At 38.1% G+C, this 26,150-nt stretch overlaps 1 protein-coding gene across 2 annotated transcripts in view; it reads right to left on the bottom strand.

Annotated features, from left to right (window-relative positions):
* Window positions 1-26,150, bottom strand: part of COG5 (component of oligomeric golgi complex 5) — a 518,626-nt gene that overhangs the window by 254,163 nt on the left and 238,313 nt on the right. The gene's annotated exons all lie outside the window — the stretch shown is intronic.

Below are 26,150 nucleotides of genomic sequence, written 5' to 3'. Positions count from 1 at the left end.
CAGCTTGCTAGTCTTTGTCTGGACATGACAGACAAAACCACAATGGATGCTAGAAGTGTAGAAGGGTTTACTGATATTGATAAAGGTCCTGCTCAATCTGGAATTTTGTCGGATCATGAAATGGTAAATCTCTTTCTTCATTTTACTGTCAATCCCAGACTCAGAGCTGATTACATTGACTGACTAAGATGCTGCCTCAGAGGAAAGGAATGCAACATCAATAGGTTTCAGCAAGTAGAGAGCCATTAGGGTTGCAGTAGATCAAGTGACCAAATCAGGTTCACAGTTAATAGAAGAATTTCTACAGTCAGATTTGGCTTATATGGATCTATTCATGGTCCCACAGAGTACCAAGTGAATATACAGATCACTGAAAAGGAAAAAAAACAAACTTTGGGACAAAATGACACTGGATTGGGGGTGGGGCAAAATGGCAGAGTGGTGAGGTGTGGATTTTAGTCACTCCTCCAGGACAGTTAGTAGAAAGCCAGGAACTGCGTGGACCGGACACCGCAGAGCAATTTGACTTTGGGCATACTTCCTACAACACTCACGAATGTGTGGAACAGCTGAGATCAGCGAAACCTGTAAATTCTCTTGGCCAGGGGACCTGTGCCCCTCCCTGCCAGGCAAAGTCCTGTGGGAGGAGGGGCCCTCAGTGCTGGGAACCAGGAGGGAGAATTGCAGTTGCATCTCTGATTGAAAACATAGACTGTTGATCAAAAATTCCAAACACAGACTGAGACCAGACACCAGAGAATCTGGGAGCAGTCAGCTGGCAGAGAGGAGAAAGGGCTAGCAAAAACAGCAAAAAAAAAAATCCAAGAATAAAAACAGAGACTTATTGGAGTTCAGGTGAATATAAAATGGAGAAGGGCAGTCCTCAAACAGAATCAGGTGCATATGCAAATCCAGAGGGCTAGGACCCTTGTCTGAGGAGCCTGTTTCTCTGCTTTCTTGATTGTTCCTTAATGGCCCTCAATTCCTTGTCTCTTAGCATTTCAGTAGCCCATTACAACTGCAAGGACTGTAAATAGTTCATACTGGGCCCTCCTTTTTCTTTTCTTCTTTTATTTCCCCCATCTTTTTCTCCTTTTCTAAAACAATTATTCTAAGAAGCCCATTACAGAAAGCCTCAAAGACTTGCAATTTGGGCCCAGGCAAGAGCAGAGCTAAGATAGCTCTGAGAGACAAAGCAGTAAGTCTAGTGATGGAGAAAATTCACTAAACACCATAACTTCCCAAGAAAAGGGGAGCATGGCCAAGCTACAGTGATAGCCCTCCTTTTGGGAACTCACATCCAGGGGCTGGCATTCATAGATCAATTTCAGTCAGCCACACTCCTAACAGGGTCAGGGTCACCGGGAGAACTAAAGGTTCCATGACTCCTTACACTGGTGGGGTAACTACGGGTGGGCAAGTGCCAAACTGCTGGACAGCATAGGAGAAGCACAGACTCTAAAGGCCTCACAGGAGAGTCTCATTCTCAAGGAAATTCCATACCCTCCTGCTGAGAACTGGGCCTTTCTGGACTGGGAAAACCTGACTGGGGTTGACCATATGTGAGGAGACCATTAAACAAAAAGGCTACATAGAGGCAGAGCAAAAAACATAAAAACAAGAGGTGAAAAACTCTGACAAACTAAATGGAATCTAAGTTAAAGGCCCAGAATAGGATGAACTGAACATCAAGGATTAGAGAACAAAGCCAACCAACAAGAAAATCCTAGGTAAAAGAGTGAAAAGAAGCTCTAGAATAAACTAATCAAGAAAGTGAGATGCCTAGAAAGCTTAAAATAATGAGCCATACTAGGAAACATGAAAATAAGGACCAGCCAAAGGAATAAACTAATAGTTCAACCAACACATAGGAGTTGAAGCAATTATTGCTAAATCAATTCAACGAACTGAAGGAAGAACTAATTGGATATGTTCAAACAAAGCCAAATCAACTCAAAAATCAAGCCAATGAACCAAGGGAAGACATAGCAAAAGAGATGAAGGATATAAGGAGGACACTGGATGACCATAAGGAAGAATTCATAAACTTGAAAAAGCAAATGGCAGAACTCATGGGAATGAAGGGCATAACAGAGGAGATGAAAAAGACAATGGAGGGATACAACAGTAGATTTAAACAGGCAGAAGAAAGGATCAGGATCAGTGAACTGGAAGACCAGACATCTAAATTCACACACAGGAAAGAATAGATGGTGAAAAGAATGGAAAAATATGAGCAGGGTCTTAGGGAGATTAGTGACAACATGAAACGCACAAATATATGTGTTATGGGTGTCCCAGAGGGAGAAGAGAGGGGAAAAGAGGCAGAAACAATAATAGAAGAAATAATCACTGAAAATTTCCAAATTCTTATGAAACACAGAAAATTGGAGATTCAAGAAGTAAAGCACACCCCAAACAGAAAAGACCCCAACAGACCTACTCCAACATACTTACTGATCAGATTGTCCAATGTCAAAGAAAAAGAGAGAATACTGAATGCAGCAAGAGAAAAGTAATCCATCACATACAAGGGAAGCTCGGTAAGACTATGGACAGATTTCCCTGCAGAAACCATGGAGGTGAGAAGACACTGATATGATATATTTAAGAAACTGAAAAAGAAGAAATGCCAAGCAAGAACTGTATATCAGGCAAAACTGTCCTTCAAAAATGAGGGAGAGATCTTCAATAAACTCACATTCCCACAAAAAAAAAAAAAAAAAAAAAAAAGAGGGAGAGATTAAAATATTTCCAGACAAACAGACACTGAGAGAGTTCATGAATAAAAGACTGACACTACAAGAAATACTAAAGGGAGTGCTAAAGGCTGATAGGAAAAGACAGGAGTGAGAGGTTTGGAGAAGAGTGTAGAAATGAAGATTATCAGGAAGGGTAAAAAGAGAGAGAGGAAGAAATAAGACATGACATATAAAAGACAAAACAATAGAAGAAAGTACTGCCCTTACAATAATAACACTAAATGTTAATGGATTAAACTTCTCAATAAAAAGACACAGACTGACAGAATGGATTAAAAAACAGGACCCATCTATATGCTGTCTATAAGAAACTCACCTTAGACGCAAAGACAAAAATAGGCTGAAAGTGAAGGGTTGGACAAAGATATTTCACGCAGTGACCAGAAAAAAGAGGCAGTAGCTATGCTAATATCAGACAAAGTAGACTTCAAAAGTAAAACAATTGAAAGACACAAAGAAGGACACTATATACTAATAAAAGGGTCAATTCATCAAGAAAACATAACAATCATAAATATTTATGCACCAAGCCAGAGCACCCCAAAATTCATGAGGCAAACACTGAGAACACTGAAAGGAGAAGTAGATAATGCCACAAAATAGTTGGAGAACAGGATACACATTTTTTCTCAAGTGCTCATGGAACATTCTCTGGGATAGACCACATGCTGGGTCACAAAGCAAGTCTCAACAAATTAAAAAATATTGATATTATAAAAGAGCACCCCAAAATTCATGAGGCAAACACTGAGAACACTGAAAGGAGAAGTAGATAATGCCACAAAATAGTTGGAGAACAGGATACACATTTTTTCTCAAGTGCTCATGGAACATTCTCTGGGATAGACCACATGCTGGGTCACAAAGCAAGTCTCAACAAATTAAAAAATATTGATATTATAAAAAACACTATCTCAGATCATAATGGAATGAAGTTGGAAATAAATAACAGGCAGAGATGGTAAAGTTCACAAATATATGGAGACTAAACAACACACTCTTAGAAAACCAGTGGGTAAAGGAAGAAATTACAGGAGAAATTAGTAAATACCTCGAGACAAATGGCAATGAAAACAAAACAAATCAAAACTTACGGGATGCAGCAAAGGCGGTGCTGAGACGGAAATTTATTGCCTTAAATGCCTATATTAAAAGAGAAGAGAGAGCAAAATTGAGGAATTAACTGTCCACCTGGAGGAACTAGAGAAGGAACAGCAAATAAACCCCAAAGCAAACAGAAGGAAAGAAATAATATCAATTAGAACAGAAATAAATGAAACTGAGAACAGGAAAACTAGAGAGAGAATCAACAAAACCAGAAGCTGGTTCTTCAAAAAAATGAACAAAATTCATGTACCCCTAGCTAGGCTAACAAAAAAAAAAAAAAAAAAAAAAAAAGGAAAGAAAGAAAGAGAGAGCAGATGCAAATAAATGCAATCAGAAATGGGAAAGGAAACATAACTACTGACCCTGCAGAAATAAAGGAGATAATGAGAAGACGCTATGAGCAACTATATGTTAATAAACTGAACAACTTACACAAAATGGAGAACTTCCTAGAAAAGCATAAACAACCAACATTGACCCAAGAAGAAACAGACGACCTCACAAGCAAAGAGACTGAGTCAGTCATCAAAAAGCTCCCAAAAAAGAAAAGCCCAGGAACAGATGGCTTCACATGTGAATTCTACCAAGCATTCAAGAAATGTCAATCCTTCTCAAATTCTTCAAAAAAACTGAAGAGGAGGGAAAGCTACCCAACTCATTCTATGAAGCCAACATCACCCTAATACCAAAACCAGACAAAGATACTACAAAAAAAAGAAAATTATAGCCCAATCTCCTTAATGAATAGAGAAGCAAAAATCCTCAACAAAATAGCAGCACATTAAAAGAATTACACACCACGACCAAGTGGGGTTTATTCCAGGTATGCAAGGCTGGTTCAACCCAAGAAAATCAATTAATGTAATACACCACATCAATAAATCAAAGCAAAACAACCACATGGTTATTTCGATCAATGCAGAAAAGTCATCTGACAAAATTCCACATCCTTTCTTGAGGAAAACTCTTCAAAGGATTGGAATAGTAGGGAACTTTCTCAATATGATAAAGGCAATATATGAAAAACCCATAGCTAACATCATACTCAATGGGGAGAAATTGAAAGCTTTTCCTCTAAGATCAGGAACAAGACAGGGATGCCCACTGTCACCACTGTTATTCAACATTGTGCTGGAAGTTCTAGCTAGAGCAATTAGGCAAGCAAAAGAAATAAAAGGCATCCAAACTGAAGAGGAAGAAGTAAAATTTTCACTCTTTGCAAATGACATGATTCTATATGTAGGAAATCCAGGAAAATCTACAGCAACACTATTAGAGCTAATGAATGAATACAGCAAAGTGGCAGGCTACAAGATCAACATGCAAAAACTAGTATTCTCATACACATGTAATGTACAACAAGAGGAAGAAATTTAAAAAAAATTCCATTTACAATAGCAACCAAAAGAATCAAGTATTTAGGAATAAACTTAACGAGGGCCAAGAAATACCTATACAAGGAAAACTATAAGAAACTCCTAAAAGAAATCTAACAGGACCTAAAAAAATGGAAGAACATAGAGTTCATGGATTGAAAGACTCAATATAATTAAGATGCCAACTCTACCTAAACTGGTTTATAGATTCAATGCAATACCAATTCAAATACCAACAACTTACTTTGCAGAAATAGAAAAACCAATAACTAAGTTTATTTGGAAGGGCAAGGTGCCCTGAATAGCCAAAATATCGTGAGAAAGAGGAATGAACTGGGAGGTCTCATACTACCTTACTTTGAAGCATATTACAAAGCTACAGTTCTCAAAAGAGCATGGTACTGGCATAAGGACAGAGATACCAACCAATGGAATCGAATTGAGTGTTCAGAAATAGACTCTCACATCTATGGACAATTGATCTTTGATAAGGCAGTAAAGCCAAAGCAACTGGGACAGAGCAGCCTCTTCAATAAATGGTGTTTGGAGAACTAGATATCCATTTCCAAAAGAATGAAAGAGCACTCCTACCTCACACCTTATACAAGTGGATCAAAGACCTAAACATAAGCACTAAGACCACAAGACTCTTAAAAGAAAATTTAGGGCAATATCTTAAAGATCTTGTGATAGGAGATGGTTTCCTAGACCTTACAACCAAAGAGCGAGCAACCAAAGAACAAATAGACAAATGGGATCTCCTCAAAATCAAACACTTTTGTACATCAAAAAACTTTGTTAGAAAAGTGAAAATGCAACATACATAATGGGAGACAATATTTGGAAACCACATATCAGATAAGGGTTTAATATCCCAAATATATAAAGCAATCCTACAATTCAACAACAGAAAGACAAAGAACCCAATTAAAAAATGGGCAGAAGACATGGACAGATACTTTTCTGAAGAGGAAATACAAATGCCTCAAAAACATATGAAAAAATGCTCAACTTCACTGGCTATTAGGGAAATGCAAATCAAAACCACAATGAGATATCATCTCACACCTAGCAGAATGAACATTATCCAAAAAACAGAAAATTACAAGTGCTGGAGAGGATATGGAGAAAGAGGTGCATTTATTCATTGCTGGTGGGAATGCAGAATGGTGCAACCAGTCTGGAAGACAGTGTGGAGTTTCCTCAGAAAGATAAGTATAGATCTGCCATATGACCCAGCTATTACATTGCTAGGTACTCAAAGGATCTGAAAGTTAAGACACAAACGGACATTTGTAAACCGATGTTTGCTGCGGCATTATTCATGATTGCCAAGAGATGGAAGCAGCCCAAATGTCCATCAATGGACGAGTGGATAAACAAACTGTGGTATATACACATGATGGAATATTATGCAGCTGTAAGACAGAACAAAGACATGGAACATATAATAACATCGATGAACCTTGAGGACATCATGTTGAGTGAAGTTAGCCAGAAACAAAAGGACAAATACTGTATGGTCTCACTAATATGAACTAACATTAGTGAGTAAACTTGGAGAACTAGAAGCTGATAACACAGACTACCAGGAGATAGAAAGAGGGTAGATATCAGGCATTTGATGCTAAAAGACCACAGAATGTTCAGCAGGATTGATTGTATAGATCCATAAATAGATGGCATAATACTGTGTGATGGCAGCACAATACTGTAAGTGTACTGAACAAAGATGTTTATGAATAAGGCTGAAAGCGGTGGGATAGGGGAATATATGACACCAGAGGTAAAGATAGATGATGAAGACTGGGACTGTATAACTTGGCAAAAACTGGAGTGGCGAGTGACTGTTAGTAAATGCAGAAATACAAAAATGTTCTCACATGTGGGAAACGAATGTCAACCATGTAAAGTGTTGAAAAAGGGATGGTATTTGGGAAAAAACATAATCAAAGCAAACTGGAGTCTATGGTCAACAGTAACACTATCATACGCTTCCATTAAATGTAACACAGGCAATATACCAAAGTTAAATGTGTATGAGAGGGGGATATGAAGGAGGGATATGAGATTCTTGGTAGTGGTGTTGTTTTCTGTCCTTACTAATATATTGTATTGTATGACACTTTATTTTTCTTTTTATTATTATCTTTTTTATTATTCACCCAAAAAAGAAAAAATTTTTTCATAGTAATCAATATGTTCAAGTGCTGACTGTAGTGATAAATGTACAACTATATGATGATACTGTGAACAGATTGTACACTATGGATAACTGTATGTTATATGAATATATCTCTATAAAATTATAGGAAAAATATAAATGGGGTAAAAGTACTGAAGAAATCATGGAGAGAGGGATGTACCCATTTACCGTTGATGAGGAGGCAGAATGGCATAGCCTTTCTGGAGGTCATTGTGGTGGTTCCACAAGAAGCTAAGTATGTGGGGGCCATAAGGTCCTGCAACCTCATTATGCAGTATGTACTTGGAAGATCTGAGACAGGATTTTGAGTGAAGTATGCCAGAAACAAAGGCAAACACTATAATGCCTCACCGATATGGAATAACTACAATGTGTAAACACAGAATTGAATCTTAGAGCACAGCCTAACAGGGAAATGATTATTGTAATGGTCCCTAAGATTATAAGCTCTTACAGCAGCCAAATCTATTCCTGAATTGTAATGGCTATCTCCAAACTCTGAGATGTTGATCCCTTGGTGTATAGGAACATTAGGTAACTGTGTGACATCTGAAACGCAGAGCTAGAGCTCGGCAGATATGAACGTCAGCATTAATGCATACAGCAACTGTTAAAAAAAAAGAAAAAAAAAAGCTGAAAAAGAGCATAGACTTCAATTAGAGATATGAATGAAGCAGATCTGGTTAAGACTAGGGCAAATTGGGCCAAAGGGTAAAGGCTGAAACTGTGTGTTAAAACTTCAACTTCCATGTGAGACCACAGGAAGAAATGTTTATTTGGTGTAGGATCTGTATTTTCTAAACAATGTAACTTCTACAGTCAGTTTGTTCAAACACCACAATTACATGGAACTTTGAATAGGAGGTGAGATATGGTAGGTCTGTATAGGTTGGAGTGAAATAGCAACACATCCCAAAGTAATTTGGGCGAAGAATAAAAATATAATATATATTCGGGGACCCCCTGAGGAGCTGGGGGAGGATGCGGAGGTGTTGGACTTCCTCACCAGGATTGTTGCTGATGTTCTCTATAAACACTGGGGACTGACAGCTTGACATACTGAACCCTCTGTCTTGGGGCTTGCCCCTATGAAGCTTGTTACTGCAAAGGAGAGGCTTATAATTGTGCCTAAAAGTCTCCCCCCCTGAGTGCCTCTTTGTTGCTCAGATGTGGCCCTCTCTCTCTAACTAAGCCACCTTGGCAGGTGATCTCACTGCCCTCCCCCCTATGTGGGACCTGACTCCTAGGGGTGTAAATCTCCCTGGCAATGCAGGATATGACTTCCGGGGATGAATCTGGACCTGGCATCATGGGACTGAAAACATCTTCTTGACCAAAAAGGGGGTGCAAAATGAAACAAAGTAAAGCTTCAGTGGCTGAGAGATTTCAAATGGAGTCGAGAGGTCACTCTGGTGGACATTCTTACACACTATACAGATAACACTCTTTAAGTTTTAATGTATTGGAATAGCTAGAAGTAAATACCTGAAACTACCAAACTCCAACCCAGTAGCCCTGACTCTTGACGATGACTGTATAACAATGTAGATTACAAGGGGTGACAGTGTGATTGTGAAAACCTTGTGGATCGCACTCTCTTTATCCAGTGAATGGATGGATGAGTAGAAAAATGGGGACAAAAACTAAATGAAAAATAGGGTGGGATGGAGGGGATGATTTGGGTGTTCTTTTTTATTTTTATTTCTTATTCTTATTCTTTCTGGTATATAAGGAAGATGTTCAAAAATAGATTGGGGTGATGAATGCACAACTATATGATGCTCCTGTGCACAGTTGATTGTACATCATGGACAACTGTATGGTATGTGAATATATCTCAATAAAACTGAATTTTAAAAAAATGATACCGGATTTATTTGTGATAGGACCTCTAACACATTCAGGGTCATGTTCAAAGAATCGAGAGAGATCCCACCCAACGTGTGCTACACAGCCTGCACAACACTTAAAAGTCCTGATTCCCACTATGGCACAAAAGGATTGAAGAAAGTAATGCATGAAACCTATTGCTAGCAAGATCATTTTTTTCTTTTTTACTTCCCCTGACAATAATAATGGCACATCAATAGAAGATGGACAAATACCAGAAACAATATTTTATACATAATTTAGCATTATGATACATCTTGGCTAAATAGAACCATACCTACTAATCTCAAAGACATAAATAACTGGTCACAAAAAATAGTTTGAGTGTTATGAGTATTTACCCTTTTTAAGAAACATTTTAGTTTCTTAGAGGAACTAGAAAAACATTGACTTATTCTGCATGATTTAAAGGCAGATTTTCTATTTTCTTATAACCTGAGGTGAAACGAGAACTGGATTTAACTTTTAAAAACAAAAAGCAGCTATTTCAATGTTCTCTTGTATAATTTCACAGATCAACTGATTCATGATCTTTTGATAGTTTTATAATTAATTGAAAGATTCACATTACATATAGCTGGTTTGTTTTGGCTTTAACTATTTTGAAGGTTAGATGAGGTGAGATGGGTCAGTATTCCTACAGAATTCATATGAACTCAAATAACTAATGTCAGAGAATTAAGAAAACTGACTTTTTATATTTGGAGTTTGGAAATATTGAACAAACTGTGAAGAAATAAACTGGTTGTTAGCATTTAAAATAGTGCTAAAAATAGGCCTAATGAATACCCAAGAAAACTTTCAATGCATTTACAGAACAGGATATTTTGTAATAGTATAGTAATATGTTACATAATACAGTTTTAAAACTACAAATGGAGTGTGTATAAATTCACAATAAGGTAATATAAGCAGGATCTAAAGGATAGTCTAAGACTAGATTCTTTATCACTAAAGTGCACGACTATATTTGTCTATCTGTATGGAGGATGCTGCTGGTAATTCCTGAGATTGAGATACTGATGATGATGATGGTGGTGGTGACTGGGTAAACAGACATCAGTTCAACCTTGTGGTGATAATTTTACACAGAAAGAAACAGAATAAAATATTTCTAACAACTACTTTGACATTTTAAAGATATCCAGCAGAATCCCTCCTCCTGAAAAGTATGCTTTCTGTCACATACACAATTCTATCCAAGAATTTAAATGTTTAATGTTTGTGGCATCATTAATGTCACTGGTGAAGCTGTATTAGGAGATAAGTGAATCTGGCAGAATGACATTTATACACTTTTTTATAAAGCAAATTATTTTATATAAATGAAATAACATTCACTTTTTTCCCTTGAAATGATTACCTCATGAAAACCTTAAGTGTCATTAAGTTTACAGTGTATCTCATAGTTGTGGAAGATGTTTAAAAATCAAAATTCTTTTAAATATCTACCTAGAGAATTTTTTTCTAAATAATAGTAATTAGGATACAAAATTTTTTTCATCCTAAGTAACATTTCATTTTATTTCACCTTATTTTCAAGAAGGCAGTGAAATGTGTGGGTAGCAGAGGTCTCTTGAAATTGCTAAAGAAAAGGAATAATTTTCTATCTCTGGTACCAGTGACCTTATGGATATAAACCTCAGGAACTGGAATAACAATGAAACATGTGGTTCTGATTAACTAAAGATTAACCAGCAAACACTGTAGTAACCATTATGGAAAATACATCTACCAGTGAGTATGGTGTACTAGAGATGTTAATTTTTTTGACATTTGAGACATTTCAAATGCCTCAAATATGTTGTACTGAATAACAATGATTGTAACTCAATGTAGCCATAGAGGATACAATGTGACAGCCCTTGGACTTTTTTTTTTTTTAAATAAACAAATATTATCTTTTAAAAAAAATCAATGAAAATGGTTTCTTAATAGGAGTGGAGCAGTACAGGATGAAAGGAATAGATTTGGAAGAAGTGAGACTTTGTATACTTGGGAATATACCTTTTTATATAGTTTTGATACAACCAAATATTTTACATATTCTAAAAATTAAAATAAAAAAAGCAAACATTAAAACTGAATGTAGATAAACATGGTGACATAAACAGCTACTGAAAACTTTTCTCCAGAGATTCAACATAAAAAAGGACAATTCTGAATTGTCTGAAACTCTGGAGGAGGATATAGACTGGAGTAGGACCCTGCAAATGCCGAACTGAAGAAAGAGAAGAAATATCAAGTAGGAACTTTCCATCCCAGATGGAAATAACATTCCCCCACCCTCCATTTGGTCTCCATGCAGGAAAGGCACTGAAACGGCAGACGGGACCCCTCTCACCAGGGACACAGATTTTTAAATCTCACAGCAGTGAAAAATACCTTCACTGAAGACCGAGTGGACAGGGAAGGACATTTCAAGGCCCAGATCAGCGAGGGACAAAGAGACTGAGAAAATGCAGACAGAGAATTGTTTCCAGCCCTGGGTCTGAAAGCCCTTCCCCCACCCTTGAGGAAAGCAGCAGCCGGCAGCCAGCTCCAAGACAGAGTAGCCTCTGACAGTCCAGAAAGTGCAAGGACCTTTCTTAGGAACAGAGGAGCCAGTCTATATGCCCTGTACAGAAACCCAGCCCTGTTTTGGCTGAGAAATAGAGAAGACCCAACTGTTGAAGAAGGGACCTAAAACAAACTCAGGTCTTGCTAGCCGGTGGAAAACAGAGCACCACTGAAAGCCAGCAGATTTGTATTACCACACACAGTGAACTTGCTGGGATGCCCAGTGCCTCCTCCCATCCCTGTGGCAGGCCACAGTGGGTGCCTGATTTTGAGGGGAAGACTGGAGGGCAGAGCCAATCTGACAACTGGCCAGGGAGAGAAACAAAGAAAAGATAGAGATCAAAGTCAACCAACAAGAAAACCTCATGTAAAAGAGAGAAAACAACTTCCAAAATAAACCAACCAAGAAAACTACATGCCAAGACAGCAGAAAATCCCAAGACACATCAGGAAATGGGAAGATATGGCCCAGTCAAAGGAGGAAACTAACATTTCAACTGAGATTCAGGAGTTGAAACAACTAATTATAGATGTTCAAACAAATCTTTTAAATTGAATCAATGAGGTGAGATAGAATGTGAAAAGAGATAAAGGATATAAAGAAGACACTAGGTGATCATAAGGAAGAATTTGTAAGCTTGAAACACCAAATGGCAGAACTTATGGGAATGAAAGGCACAATAGAAGAGATGAAAAACACAACAGCGAACTTGGAGAGACAGAAGAAAGACTCAGTGAGATGGAGGACAGGATATCTGAAATCCTGCACGCAAAGGAACAGATAGGGAAAAGAATGGAAAAATATGAGCAGGGTGTCAGGGAATTGAAGGACAACATGAAGAGCACAAATATATGTGTTATACATGTCCCAGAAGGAGAAGAGAAGGGAAAAGCAGCAGAAGGAATAATAGAGGAAATAATCAATGAAAATTTCCCAACTCTTACAAAAGACATAAAATTACAAGTACAAGAAGCACAGCATACCCCAAAAAGAATTGATCCAAATAGACCTACTTCAAGACACCTATTAATCATATTTTCAAATGTCAAAGACAAAGAGAGAATTCTGAAAGCAGCAAGAGAAAAGCGATCCATCACATACAAGGGAAGCTCAATAAAACTAAGTGCGGATCTCTCAGCAGAAACCATGAAGGTCAGAAGGCACTGGTATGACATAGTCAAGATACTGAAAGAGAAAAACTGTCAACCAAGAATCCTATATCCAGCAAAACTGTCCTTCTAAAATGAGGGGGAGTTTAAAATATTTACAGATAACCAGACACTGAAAGAGTTCGTGAACAGGAGATCTCCTCTACAGGAAATATTAAAGGGAGTGCTACTGACAGATAGGAAACAACAGGAGAGACAGGTTTGGAGAAGAGTGTAGTAATGAAGATATTAGGAGACAGAAAGAGGGTAGAGAGTGGACACTTGATGGTGAAGGAGTATAGAATGTTCTAGAGGACTGATTGTATAGCTCTAGAAATGGATAGCACAATACTGTGTGATAGTAGCATAATACTGTAAGTACACTGAAAAAAGAAGACTGTGAATATGGTTAAAAGAGGAAAAGTAGGGGTCTGTACGACACCAGAAGGGAAGATAGAAGATAAAAATGGGGACTGTATAACTTAGTGAAACTTAGAGTAGTCAATGTGTGTGATTAAATGTACAAATATAAAAATGTTTTTGCATGAGGGAGCACCAAGAAAGAATGAAGCTATGAGGTATACAACAAAGTGAATGGACTGCGAGTACAGTAGATTGAGTGAAATAAACCAGAAACGCAAAGATAAACATAATGCCTCACTAACATAGATTATTAATAATGTGTAAACTCTGAGAATTGAATCTGGAAACATGGGCTATAAGGGGAAGACTTAGATAAAGGTTCCTAGATTGTAAGCTCTTACTGAAATCACATTTATTCATGAGTTGTAACAGTTATTTCTAAATTTTGAGATCCTGAGCTATTTGTGTGTGACGTGGTCGGTAGCTGGAGCTTTGGGTATCTATATGACACCTGGGACTCAGAGCCAAAGTTGGGCAGTTGTGAGTGTTGGCATTGCCCCACAAATCAACTGCTAAAAAGGCTGAAAAGGAGAGCAGGCTTCAATTGGAGATATAAATGAAATGGATTAGGTTGAGATTGGGGTGGATCTGACTAAAGCATACAGGATGATACTAACCATGTTTTAAAACTTTAACTTCTGTGTGGGATTAAAGGAAGGGATGGTTATATGGTGCAAAATCTATATTTTCTGTAGCACACTATACAATTTAACTTGTATGGTCAGTTTACTCAAATGCCATAATTACACAGACCCTTGATTAGGATGTGAGACCCTGTTGTTTGTACAAGTTAGCAGGAAGCCCCAATAAAACCCAGAGTAATTTGGGCAGAGAATAAAAAGTATTTACAAAGTCCCATTAAAGGACTGTAGAAAATGTGGAAATATTAAACTTCCCCAGCTGGGGAATGCCTGGTATTCTTGCAAACATTGAGGACCACCAGCTTAGTAGGCTGAGACTTTGATCTTGGGGCTTGCCCTTATAAAGCTTGATACTGCAAACAAGAGGCTAATCCTACTCATAACTGTGCCTGGGAGTCCCCCCAAAGGGCCTCTTTTGTTGCTCAGATGTGGCCTCTCTCACTAAGCCAACTCGACAGGTAAACTCACCACCCTCCCCACTATGTGGGACATGACTCCCAGGGGTATAAATTTCCCTGACAATGTAGAATGTGACTCCCAGGAATGAGCCTGGACTCTGCATCGTGTGATTGAGAAAGCCGTTTGGACCAAAAGGGGGAGGAGAATTGAAACAAAACAAAATTTCAATGGCTGAGAGATTTCAAATGGAGCAAAGAGGTCATTCTGGAGGTAACTCTTATGTGTTATATAGATATCCCTTTTTAGTTTTCAGTTTATTAGAATAGTTAGAAGGAAATATCTGAAATTGTTGAATTGCAATCCAGTAACCTTGATTCTTGAAGGCAATTGTATAACTATATAACTTACATGGTGTGGCCATGTGATTGTGAAAACCTTGTGGCTCACACTCCCTTTACCCAGTGAATGGACAAATGAACAGCAAAAATGGGGGCAAAAAGTAAATGAATAATATGGAGGAGGGGAATATGGGACGTTTTGAGTGCTCTTTTTTACTTTTATTTTTATTCTTATTTTTATTTTTTGGAGTAATTAAAATGTTCAAAAGTTGACTGTGATGATGAATGCACAACTATATGATGATACTGTGAGGCAACTGTTTTACACTTTGGATGATTGGTATGTGAATATATTTCAATAAATTACATTAAAAAGAGATTTAAAAAAACTGAATACAAATACAAAAACAAATGAAACCAATTCCACATCAAATTAATAATATAACCTTGTGGGAAAAAAAAATTCATGTTATTTTTAATCAGAGAATCTGGCCTATACATCTTAAGTGAGAGATATTTTATGGGAAAAAAAGAAATTGCAAAGAAATATTGAACTTCAATACATTTGTTGCTGAAATTGGTGTTGTAGTACTTGTGAAACTAGTTCAGGTTTATATAGGATAGAGTAAATGAATACTCTCACTGTGAAGAAAAAAAAACACAAGTATCTAACCAGGATTGGAGGTATTTCCTGACTGTCCACTGAAAGGGCAAAGAGAAAGAATTCTCAATGCAATGAGCACCCCTAGTGCCACAATTTGATTTCTAGGCACTATTCCTCAATAAAAGAAACCAGGATTCTTTGGATAAAAGGGTGATTCCAGATCTGGAACACTGAAAATACGAAGTGAACCTAAGACAATGTGTTGTGCCAGAGAGCAAATACATGTTCAAAGACAAACAGAAATGTGTCAAAAGCATACAACAGCTTGCTGAAAGGGGCTTCCACAGTACAAATGAGGCATAATTTGGCCACCCAACATAATACTGGTGTAATAGATTAGAAAGCATTTATTTTAAAAAGACTTCATGAGCTCATAACAACACCCACATTTTTAAAAAGACTGGAAATCTCTCTTAACAGAAGAATGCCAGATAGATAATAAATGCAGAATTAATGACAGATTTAGAAAAATCACTATTTTTCAACTACCAGAACAATAAATATCAATCAAAGATTGTCAAGGGTGCTAAAACATTGGATGCAATGTTATTGGGGAACAGGATATTCAACACAGTCTCAAAGAATGCACCAAGTACTTACTAATTACAAAGAAAATAATTTACAAGGATAGATCTGGTACATACCACCTTAACCAAGTGATTAATTTAGCATCAGCAATAATGGGACAAACTGTCATAATTTTGGTGCTTCCTAACATGATGTAATGGGAAATACACAACATTACCATCACCTTCTTCATGAGGAAACAATTAGATAAATCCTGATGAAGTCAGATAATGGGACTCTGCAAACATGTTAATGCATGAACAGGGGAAGAAAAAAAAAAAGGAAAGGGGCTGTTTTTGATTAAAAGAGAGTCAAGTTACAAGACAACAACAGAAAAGCATGATCCTTGATTGTTGCCAGTGGAGGAAAAAACAGCTATAAAGGACTTTTAGGGAAAACTGAACATTTTTGAATATGGATTACATATCAAATAATATTAATGTATCAGTATTAAATTTCTTGCTGGTGAGAATGTCTAAGAATGCCTTAGTATTTAACAACACACAAACACACACACACAAAGCTATTTGTATAGGTTTGAAATGTTGTAACATAAAAGGAATGAATTTTAATCCCAAATTGAAAGGTATAAATGTCAATCCAAACTAAGCTTAAAAACCAGAAGTCTAGGCAGAGGAAGTATCCTTCAGTGATTACGTATTCTATGTCTCTGCTTTTAAAAAGGGCAAGAATCAGGAAAACCAGAGGCACTATGTGTTTGTAAGCTGCTTCACTCTGGTATTTCTACAATTCTTTGTTTAGAAAAGAACAGCATGTACCTTTAGCAAAAAGATGGTATTATTTTATTAGGCTGCTATGACAAATACCACACAACAGCTTGGCTTAAAAAATGGGAGTTTATTGTCTCACAGTTCTGGAGGATAGTCAGTAGCATTCTGGTACTGGCTGCCAGCAATTCTTGGGGTTCCTTGGCTTATCTCTGCCTCCCATCACCTGGCAACAGCCTCTCCATTTTTGCTTCTGTGACTTCTGGGTTCTCTTTATAAGACCTCTGGTAATCTGGATTAAGACCCACCTTCATTCATTGGGCCACACCTTCACTACAAATAAATTTTCAAGGGATCCTATTTACAAGGGGCTCACACCCACAGGAATGTAAGTTAAGATTAAGAATGTGTCTAAACTGGGGAACTTAATTCAATCTACAACTGTCTAATAACAGTCGAAAGCAAAGTGAGCTAGAAATGTAGAGAAGAGAGGCTGGCTTTAAAAATATGAATAATTCCTGATTGAAATCTTGGTCTAATTAATTAATTTTTTATCTTCAAACTATAATATTTCACACAAATGACAGTTATGGTATCATTATAATCATTTCTTTTTTTTAATCTGAAGATTTTTTTGAGATATATTCACATACCACACATTCCATCCAAAGTATACAATGACACATTACCATCACTTAGTTGTGCCATCACCATCATACTCAGTTTTACACTATTTTCATTAATCCAAAATGAAAAGTATCAGATAAGACACGCAAAAAGAAAAACCATAACACCCCATATACCTTGACCACCCCCACTCCCATTAGTGACCCCTAGGATTTGTGTGGCACACCTGTTACTGTTGGTGAAAGAATATTAAGGTACTACTGTTAACTATAGTCTGTAGCTTGGAAGAGGAAATTTCCCCCCATATACCCTTCTATTAGTAACTCTTTATACAAGTGTCATAGATTTGTAGTAGTTCATACGAGAACTTAATTTATATTTATAGTGTTAATCTGTGGCATACATGACTCTAAACAACCCCTTTCAACCAAATTCAGCCACAATATGGCACTGTTACTTATAAACCCAATAATGATATAATATCATTTCTATCCATTCCCAAACATTTAATTTCAACCTCGTTAACAATTCTGTACATATTAGGTAACTGCTAACCCATCTCTATCTTCGTTCTATATCTAGGTACCCTATAATCCATGTTATAAGACTCTGAGCTTACATATTTTAGTTTATATTAGTGAAATCATACAATATGTGTTGATTTGCATCTGACTTATTTCACATAACATAAAGTCCTCAAGGTTCATCCATATTGTCACATGCTTCAGGACATCATTCCTTCTTACTGCTGCATAAAATTAAACCATATATATATACCACATTTGTTTATCCCATCATCTGTTGACAGATACTTGGATTGTTTTCATCGTTCGGAAATTGTGAATAATGCCGCTATGAACATCAGTGTGTAAATGTCTCTTTGTGTCCCTGCTTTCGGATCTTTGGGGTATATACTGAGTAGCAGCAGATCAGAAGGGCCATAAGGCAACACATTATTTAGTTTTCTGAGGAACCGCCAAACTGTCTTTCACAGTGGTTGCACCATTTTACATTCCCACCAGCATATTCCTATTTTTCCACATTCTCTCCAAAATTTGTAGTTTCCTGTTTGTTTAATAGTGGCCATTCTTATAAGTATGAGATGATATCTCATTGTGGTTTTGATTTGCATTTCCCTAATAGCTAATGAAGATGAACATCATTTCATGTACTTTTAGCCATCCGTATTTTCTCATCCGAAAAATGTCTATACATATGTTTTGCCCATTTTATAACTGAGTTTTTGATCTTTTATTGTTGAGTTGTAGGATTTCTTTTTATATACTGGATATCAAACCATTAGGAGATATATAGTTACCAAATATTCTCTCCCTGTGAGTTGGCTACCTCTTTACCCATTTGACAAAGTCCTGTGAAGAAAAGAAGTGTTAAATCTTGAGGAGGTACCATTTATCCATTTTTTCTTTCATTGCTTGTGCTTTGGGTGTAAGGTCTAAGAAGCGATTCCCTATAGTTTCTTCTAGGACTGGCTCTTATATTTAGGTCTTTCATCCACTTTGAGTTAATTTTTGTAAAGGGTGTGGGGTGGGGGTCCTCTTTCATTCCTTTGGATATGAATATCCAGTTCTCCCAGACCCATTTACTGAAGAGAATATTCTGTCCCAGTTCAGTGAATTTGGGGGCCTTGTCAAAAATCAATTGACCATACTTCTGAGGGTCTGTTTCTGAACTCTTGATTTTATTCCATTGATAAGTATGTCTATCTTTGTGCCAATACCATGCTGTTTTGACTACTGTGGCTTTATAACAAGCTTTAAAGTCAGAAAGTGTAAGTCCTTCCACTCTGTTCTTCTTTTTTAAGATGCTTTTAGCCATTCGAGGTCTCTTTCCCTTCTGAATAAATTTGATAACTCTTCCAAGTCTGCAAAGAAGGTTGCTGGAATTTTCATTGGTATTGCATTGAATCTGCAGATCAATTTGGGGGGAACTGGCATCTTATTGACATTTAGCCTTCCTATCCATGAAGTGGAATGTCTTTTGACCTATTTAAGTCTTCTTTGATTTCTTTTAACAATGTTTTGTAGTTTCTGTGTAGAAGTCCTTAACATCCTTGTTTAAGTTTATTCTTAGATACTTGATTCTTTCAGTTGCTACTGTGAATGGAATCTTTTTCTTAATTGCCTCCTCCTTTAGCTCATTACTAGTGTATGGAAACACTACTGAATTTTTTCTTTTTTTTATTGTGAACTTTAACATAGATACATAATGGTGATAACTTTTCAATGTATGATTTCACAAGAAGTTAGAGAGCAAATCTCAAAGAATGTCGTGGGTCACATTTCCACAACATCAGCCATTTCCATTATTGCAAAATACACCTACAGAAAGGTGTCATCTCTCAATGTATAGCTCAACAAGCAGTCATACAGGTAATGAGAAAAACTTCTATGGGTTATAGTTCCACAATTTCAGTTCTTTCCTTATTATGCAATGCAAGGTATATACAGAAAGGTGAAGACCTTCAAGGTACAATTCAATGAGCAGCTATAGAACAAATCCCAACAGATGCTATAGGCTACAGTTCCACCATGTCATTTATCTCCTTACAGCCATTCCAACACTGCAGCATCCAAATATATATATATATATATAATTATATAAAGTTTCAGTATTCCTAGACTTTCATTCAATCTTATCTTGTTTCTTGCTACTCCTATCTCCCACTTAATTTTTCTCCATCTTCAAGGGTGTATAGGCAGTGAGCATCCTAACTTGTTCATATTAAAAGAGGGTGTTGACAGTATGGGGAGGAGGAGCCACATCTGATAGTTGATCTTAAAGAGTCTGTTGCCTCTGGGTTTTAGGACTTGTCTGATATAGGAACACTCTAGTGGATTTAAGTTTTTGAAAAATAGAACTTAGTGAGTAGAGAACCCAAGGCGGCGGCTAGGTAAGACAGGCCGAAAAAACACCTCTGTGAAAAATACTAGATAAAAGCCAGAAAGTGACCCAGAACACCAGTTCCAGCAATGCACCAGCCAGACAAGGTCTGCTAAATCCACATGGACTGTGCATTTGGTGAAACCGGGAGTCTGCCTTCTGAAACGAGTGAGTGAGCTGGCTGAAAGTCCAGCAGCCACCCTGCGGTGTGGGAAAACCATGGCCTGGCATTTGGAGATGGACTAGTTCTTTTTAAAAAAACAAAACTAACAAACAAAAAAAAACCTAGGACTGACTGCAGATACAACGGTGAGAACCGCGCAGTGAAGCACAGCAGAAGCGGGCTCCCCCAACGCCTTGGTGTCTGGCGTGGAGGATAGCCCTTCCCACACCCACTGCTGATTGTCTCAGGGCCGGGGGGCAGATAGGAGCCAAAAGGAGAAAGAAATCAAGCCCCTTGCAACCATCTCCCCAGTGGGCTGGGGACAATCCTGCCTGGAGCCGGACCCACAGCCCAGAGCCACACCAAGAAACCCAGTGTGACAGCGAGTGATTCCCGCAGCACTGCGCATACGCCACAATATCGGCCGTGGACAGTGGCCTTCAGGGTACCCATAGCTAGTTGTCCCAGAGCTGGGAAGGCAGAGCTGTGCGAAGAGGGGGAAATTAACATGCCCCATTCAACCATCTTTACAGCAGGCTGGGAACGCCTCTGCATGGTCCGGTGGCCCAGGGCTTCCCTGGAGGGCTGGTGCACACTTGTGACGTGGTGCAGCCTTCTCTCGGCAGGGGTCCTGGAAGAGCACGGCTGAGAAGGGGGACCCACTCAGAAATCCCAAGGACACTATGCCAGTGCCAAAGACTCGTGGGTCAGCAGCAGAGACGATCTGTGGCAGGACTGAGATGAAGGCTTGGATACTTGCAATGGCTTTAAATCTCCAGAAACACCTAGGAGGTTTGATTATTAAAGTTGCCCTGCCTCCCTAACCACTCAGACACACGCCCCACATTCAGGGTGGACAGCACCAACAACACACCCAAACTTGTGCACCAACTGAACCCCACAAGAATCAAACCCCAACAACCACAAAGACAAAGCTGGGGAGAACTGACTTGATGGGAATAGGTGATCTGCGGATGCCATCGGCTGGTTAGTTAGAGAAAGTGTATGCCACCAAGCTGTAGATATGAGAAATTAGAGATTGGTATTTTATAGACCCTGAAAGAACCCTATCAAGTAAATGCCAAGAGGTCAAAAACAACTGAAAATCTTACAGCACATGATAAAACCAGACAATATGGAGAATCCAAACCCAAACACCCAAATCAGAAGATCAGAAGACACACAGTACTTGGCGCAACTAATCAAAGAACTAAAGTCAAAGAACAAAAGCATGGCACGGGATATAAAGGACATCAAGAAGACCCTAGAAGAGCATAAAGAAGAAATTGCAGAGTAAATAAAAAAATAGAAGATCTTATAGAAATAAATTGTTGGCCAAATTAAAAAGACATTAGATACTCATAACACAAGATTAGAGGAAACTGAACAATGACTCAGTGTCCTTGAGGACCACAGAATGGAAAATGAAAGAACAAAAGAAAGAATGGGGAAAAAAAATAGAAAAAATCAAAATGGATCTCAGGGATATGATAGATAAAATAAAACATCCAAATTTAAGACTCATTGGTATCCCAGAAGGGGAAGAGAACAGTAAAGGTCTAGAAAGAGGATTCAAAGAAATTGTTGGGAAAACTTCCCAAACCTTCTACACAATATAAATACACAAAGCATAAATGCCCATCGAACTCCAAATAGAATAAATGCAAATAAACCCACTCCAAGACATTTTCTGATCAGACACTCAAATACTGAAGAGAAGGAGCAAGTTCTGAGAGCAGCAAGAGAAAAGCAATTCACCACATACAAAGGAAACAACATAAGACTAAGTAGTGACTACTCAGCAGCCACCATGGAGGCAAGAAGGCAGTGGCATGACATATTTAAAATATTGACAGAGAAAAATTTCCAACCAAGAGTAATTTATCCAGCAAAGCTCTCCTTCAAATTTGAGGGAGAGCTTAAATTTTTCACAGACAAACAAGTGCTGAGAGATTTTGCTAATAAAAGACCTGCCCTACTTCAGATACTAAAGGGAGCCCCACCAACAGAGAAACAAAGAAGGGAGAGAAACATATAGAGAAATTTAACAGACATATATGGAACATTACATCCCAAATCACCAGGACACACATTCTTCTCTAGTGATCACGGATCTTTCTCCAGAATAGACCATATGCTGGGACATAAAACAAGCCTCAATAAATTTTTTTTTTAAATTGAATTTATTCAATGCATATTCTCTGACCACAATGGAATACAAATAGAAGTCAATAACCATCAGAGACTTAGAAAATTCACAAACACCTGGAGGGTAAAAATTAGGGGGAGATGAAAACATTCCCAGATAATCAAAAGCTGAGGGACTTCATCACCAGTAGATCAGTCCTATAAGAAATGTTAAAGGGAATTGAGCAGGCTGAAAAGGAGGGACACTAAACAATTGACTGAAACCACATGAAGAAATAAAGATTTCCAGTAAACATCACATGGTAAATATAAATACCAATACTACTGTATTTTTTATTTGTAACTCCACTATTTGCTTCCTACAGGATCTAAAATACATAAACTGTAATGATAAATCAGTGGTTTTGGACTCAATGTAAAATATATAATTTTTGACAAGAACTACATAAAGGTGGGAAAATGGAGGAGTAAAGGAACATAGTTTATGTGTCCTATTGAAGTTAAGTTGGTACCAAAGAAAAACAAAATTGTTATAGACTTAAGAGGTTAAATTTAAGCCCCACAGTAAACACAAAGAAAGTATCAGAGAATATGACCATAGAGATGAAAAGTGGAGTACAGCTTATGAGAAGTGGGGGAAGGGGCAATGGGGAGTTAAAAAAGGAGTGTAGGGTTGCTGTTTGGGGTGAAGGGAAATTTCTAGTAATGGATGGTGGGAAGGTGATAGCATTACAACATCCGAAATGTGATTAATCCCACTAATGGAATGCTAGGGAGGGGGTGGAATGGGAAGATTTAGGTTGTATATGTTTCCACAAGTGGAAAAAAAAAAAAAAAACAGTCTAAATAGACAATGACAATTAAATGCCAAGGATGATCCTGGATGAGATGTGAGGACGGAGGAGAGGAGGCTCAAAGGGACACAGTTGGGACATAAAAAAAAAAAAAAGAATATATAGAATGTAAGCTTTTTATCAATGTTCAATTTCTTGAACTTCTTAGCTGCGCTTAATGGGAATGCATAAAAGAATGTTCTTGTTCATGGGAAATGTATATGTGAATTATATTGTTTTTTCAAGGATGTATGCAGCCTTTTCTCATATGTTCAGAAGACAGAGCAATAGATGATGGATTATAGATAGGGAGGGAGGGAGGGAGGGAGGAAGGGAGGGAGAGAAAGAAATGGCAGTGTGACAACATGTTAAAGTTGATGGATCGGGGTATCGGGGGAGGCGGGTCAGGGTATGCTGTGTATGGGGTTTGTATTGTTTTTGCAACTGTTCCTCTAAGTCTGAATTTATTTCAAAAAAAAAAAAACTTAGTGAGTACATTTTTTATAGAATATCAGGTAGGGGCCAAGGTATTTGGGGACTACTTTTGGTAAGGACATGGCGTGATGTGGCCAGTTGGGATGTATAGCTGGAACCTGGATAAAACTTGATTTTTGCACAAAAAATATGTATCCCACCATTTTGCTGAATTTGTTTATTGGCTCAAGTAGCTTTATTGATTTCTTGGGATTTTCCAAATATAGAATCATGTCATCTGCAAATAATGAGAGTTTTACTTCTTCCTTTCCAATATGGATGTCTTTTATTTCTTTTTCTTGCCTAATTGCTCTAGCTAGATCTTCTAGCACAATGGTGAATAACAGTAATGACAGTGGGCATCCTTGTCTAGTTCCCAATCTTAGGGGAAAGGCTTTCTTTCAGTCTCTCACTGTTGAGTATGATGCTACCTGTGTGTTTTTCATATATGCCCTTTATCATATTCAGGAAGTTTCCTTCTATTTTGATTTTTCTTGAAGTGTTTTTATCAAGAAAAGATGTTGCATGTTGTCAAATGCCTTTTCCTTGACAACTGAGAGGATCATGTGATTTTTCTCTTTCATTTTGTTAATGTGTTGTATTACATTAGTGGATTTTCTTGTGCTGAACCACCCTTGCATGCCTGGAATAAACCCCATTTGGTCATGGTGTATAATTCTTTTAATGTGTCTTGGATTCAATTTGTAAGTATTTTATAGAGCATTTTTACATCTATTTTCATTACGAAGATTGGCCTGTAGTTTTCCTTTCTTGTATTATCTTTATCAGGTTTTGGTATTAGAGTGATGTTAGCTTCATAGAATGAGCTAGGTAGTGTTCCCTTGTCTTCAATTTTCTGGAAGAGTTTGAGCAGGAATAGTGTTAGTTCTTCTTGGAATATTTGGCAAAATTTCCCTGTGAAGCCATCGGACCCTGGGCTTTTCTTTGTATGGAGGTTTTTGATCATTGGTTGGATCTTTACTTGTGATTGGTTTGTTGAGGTCTTCTATTTCTTCTCAAGTCAGTTGTTCATGTGTGTGCAGATTTGGATGTATTATGTCCCCCAAAACGCCATTATCTTTGATGCAACCTTGTGTGGGCAGACCTATTACTGTTGATTACATTGTAATTCTTTGATTGAGTGTGTCCATGGAAATGTGACCCACCCAACTGTAGGCAATAATTCTGATTAGATAATTTCCATGTAGGCATGGCCCCGCCCATTCAGCCTGGGCCTTGATTAGTTCACTGGAGCCCTATAAAAGCTCAGACAGAAGCAGCAAGCTTGCTACAGCCAAGAGGGACACTTGGAAGAACACAAAGGAGCTGAGAGAGGAGCTGCAGATGAGAGGCAGTTTGAAGACGGCCACTGAAAGCAGACTTACGCTCCAGAGAAGCTAAGAAAGGAACGACGCCCCAAGAGGACCTAAGAACATTTCTGAGAAACTGCAGCCTAGAGAGGAACATCCTGGGAGAAAGCCATTTTGAAACCAGAACTCTGGAGCAGACGCCAGTCATGTGCCTTACCAGCTAACAGAGGTTTTCGGGATGCCATTGGGCATCCTCCAGTGAAGGTACCTGTGCCAGTTTGAATGTATTGTGTCCCCCAAATGCCATTATCTTTGATGTAGTCTTGTGGGGCAGATGTTTTGGTGCTGATTAGATTTGCTTGGAATGTGCCCCACCCAGCTGTGGGTGATGACTCTGATGAGATATTCCCATGGAGGCATGGCCCCACCCATTCAGGGTGGGCCTTGATCAGTGGAGCCATATAAATGAGCTGACTCAAAGAGAAGGAACTCAGTGCAGCTGTGAGTGACGTTTTGAAGAGGAGCAAGCTTGCTAGAGAGGAACGTCCTAGGAGAAAGCCATTTTGAAACCAGAACTTTGGAGCAGATGCCAGCCACGTGCCTTCCCAGCTAACAGAGGTTTTCTGGACGCCATTGGCCATCCTCCAGTGAAGGTACCCGATTACTGATGTGTTACCTTGGACACTTTATGGCCTTAAGACTGTAACTGTGTAGCCAAATAAACCCCCTTTTTATAAAAGCCAATCCATCTCTGGTGTTTTGCATTCCGCAGCATCAACAAACTAGAACAGTACCCGATTGTCGATGTGTTACCTTGGACACTTTATGGCCTTAAGACTGTAACTTTTTAACCAAATAAACCCCCTTTATGAAAGCCCATCCATT

Source organism: Choloepus didactylus, chromosome 5 (assembly GCF_015220235.1).
Source record: "Choloepus didactylus isolate mChoDid1 chromosome 5, mChoDid1.pri, whole genome shotgun sequence".
Taxonomy (NCBI): Eukaryota; Metazoa; Chordata; class Mammalia; order Pilosa; family Megalonychidae; genus Choloepus; species Choloepus didactylus.
Note: the sequence above shows the minus strand (reverse complement) of the source record. Positions and strands in the feature narration are given on the sequence as shown.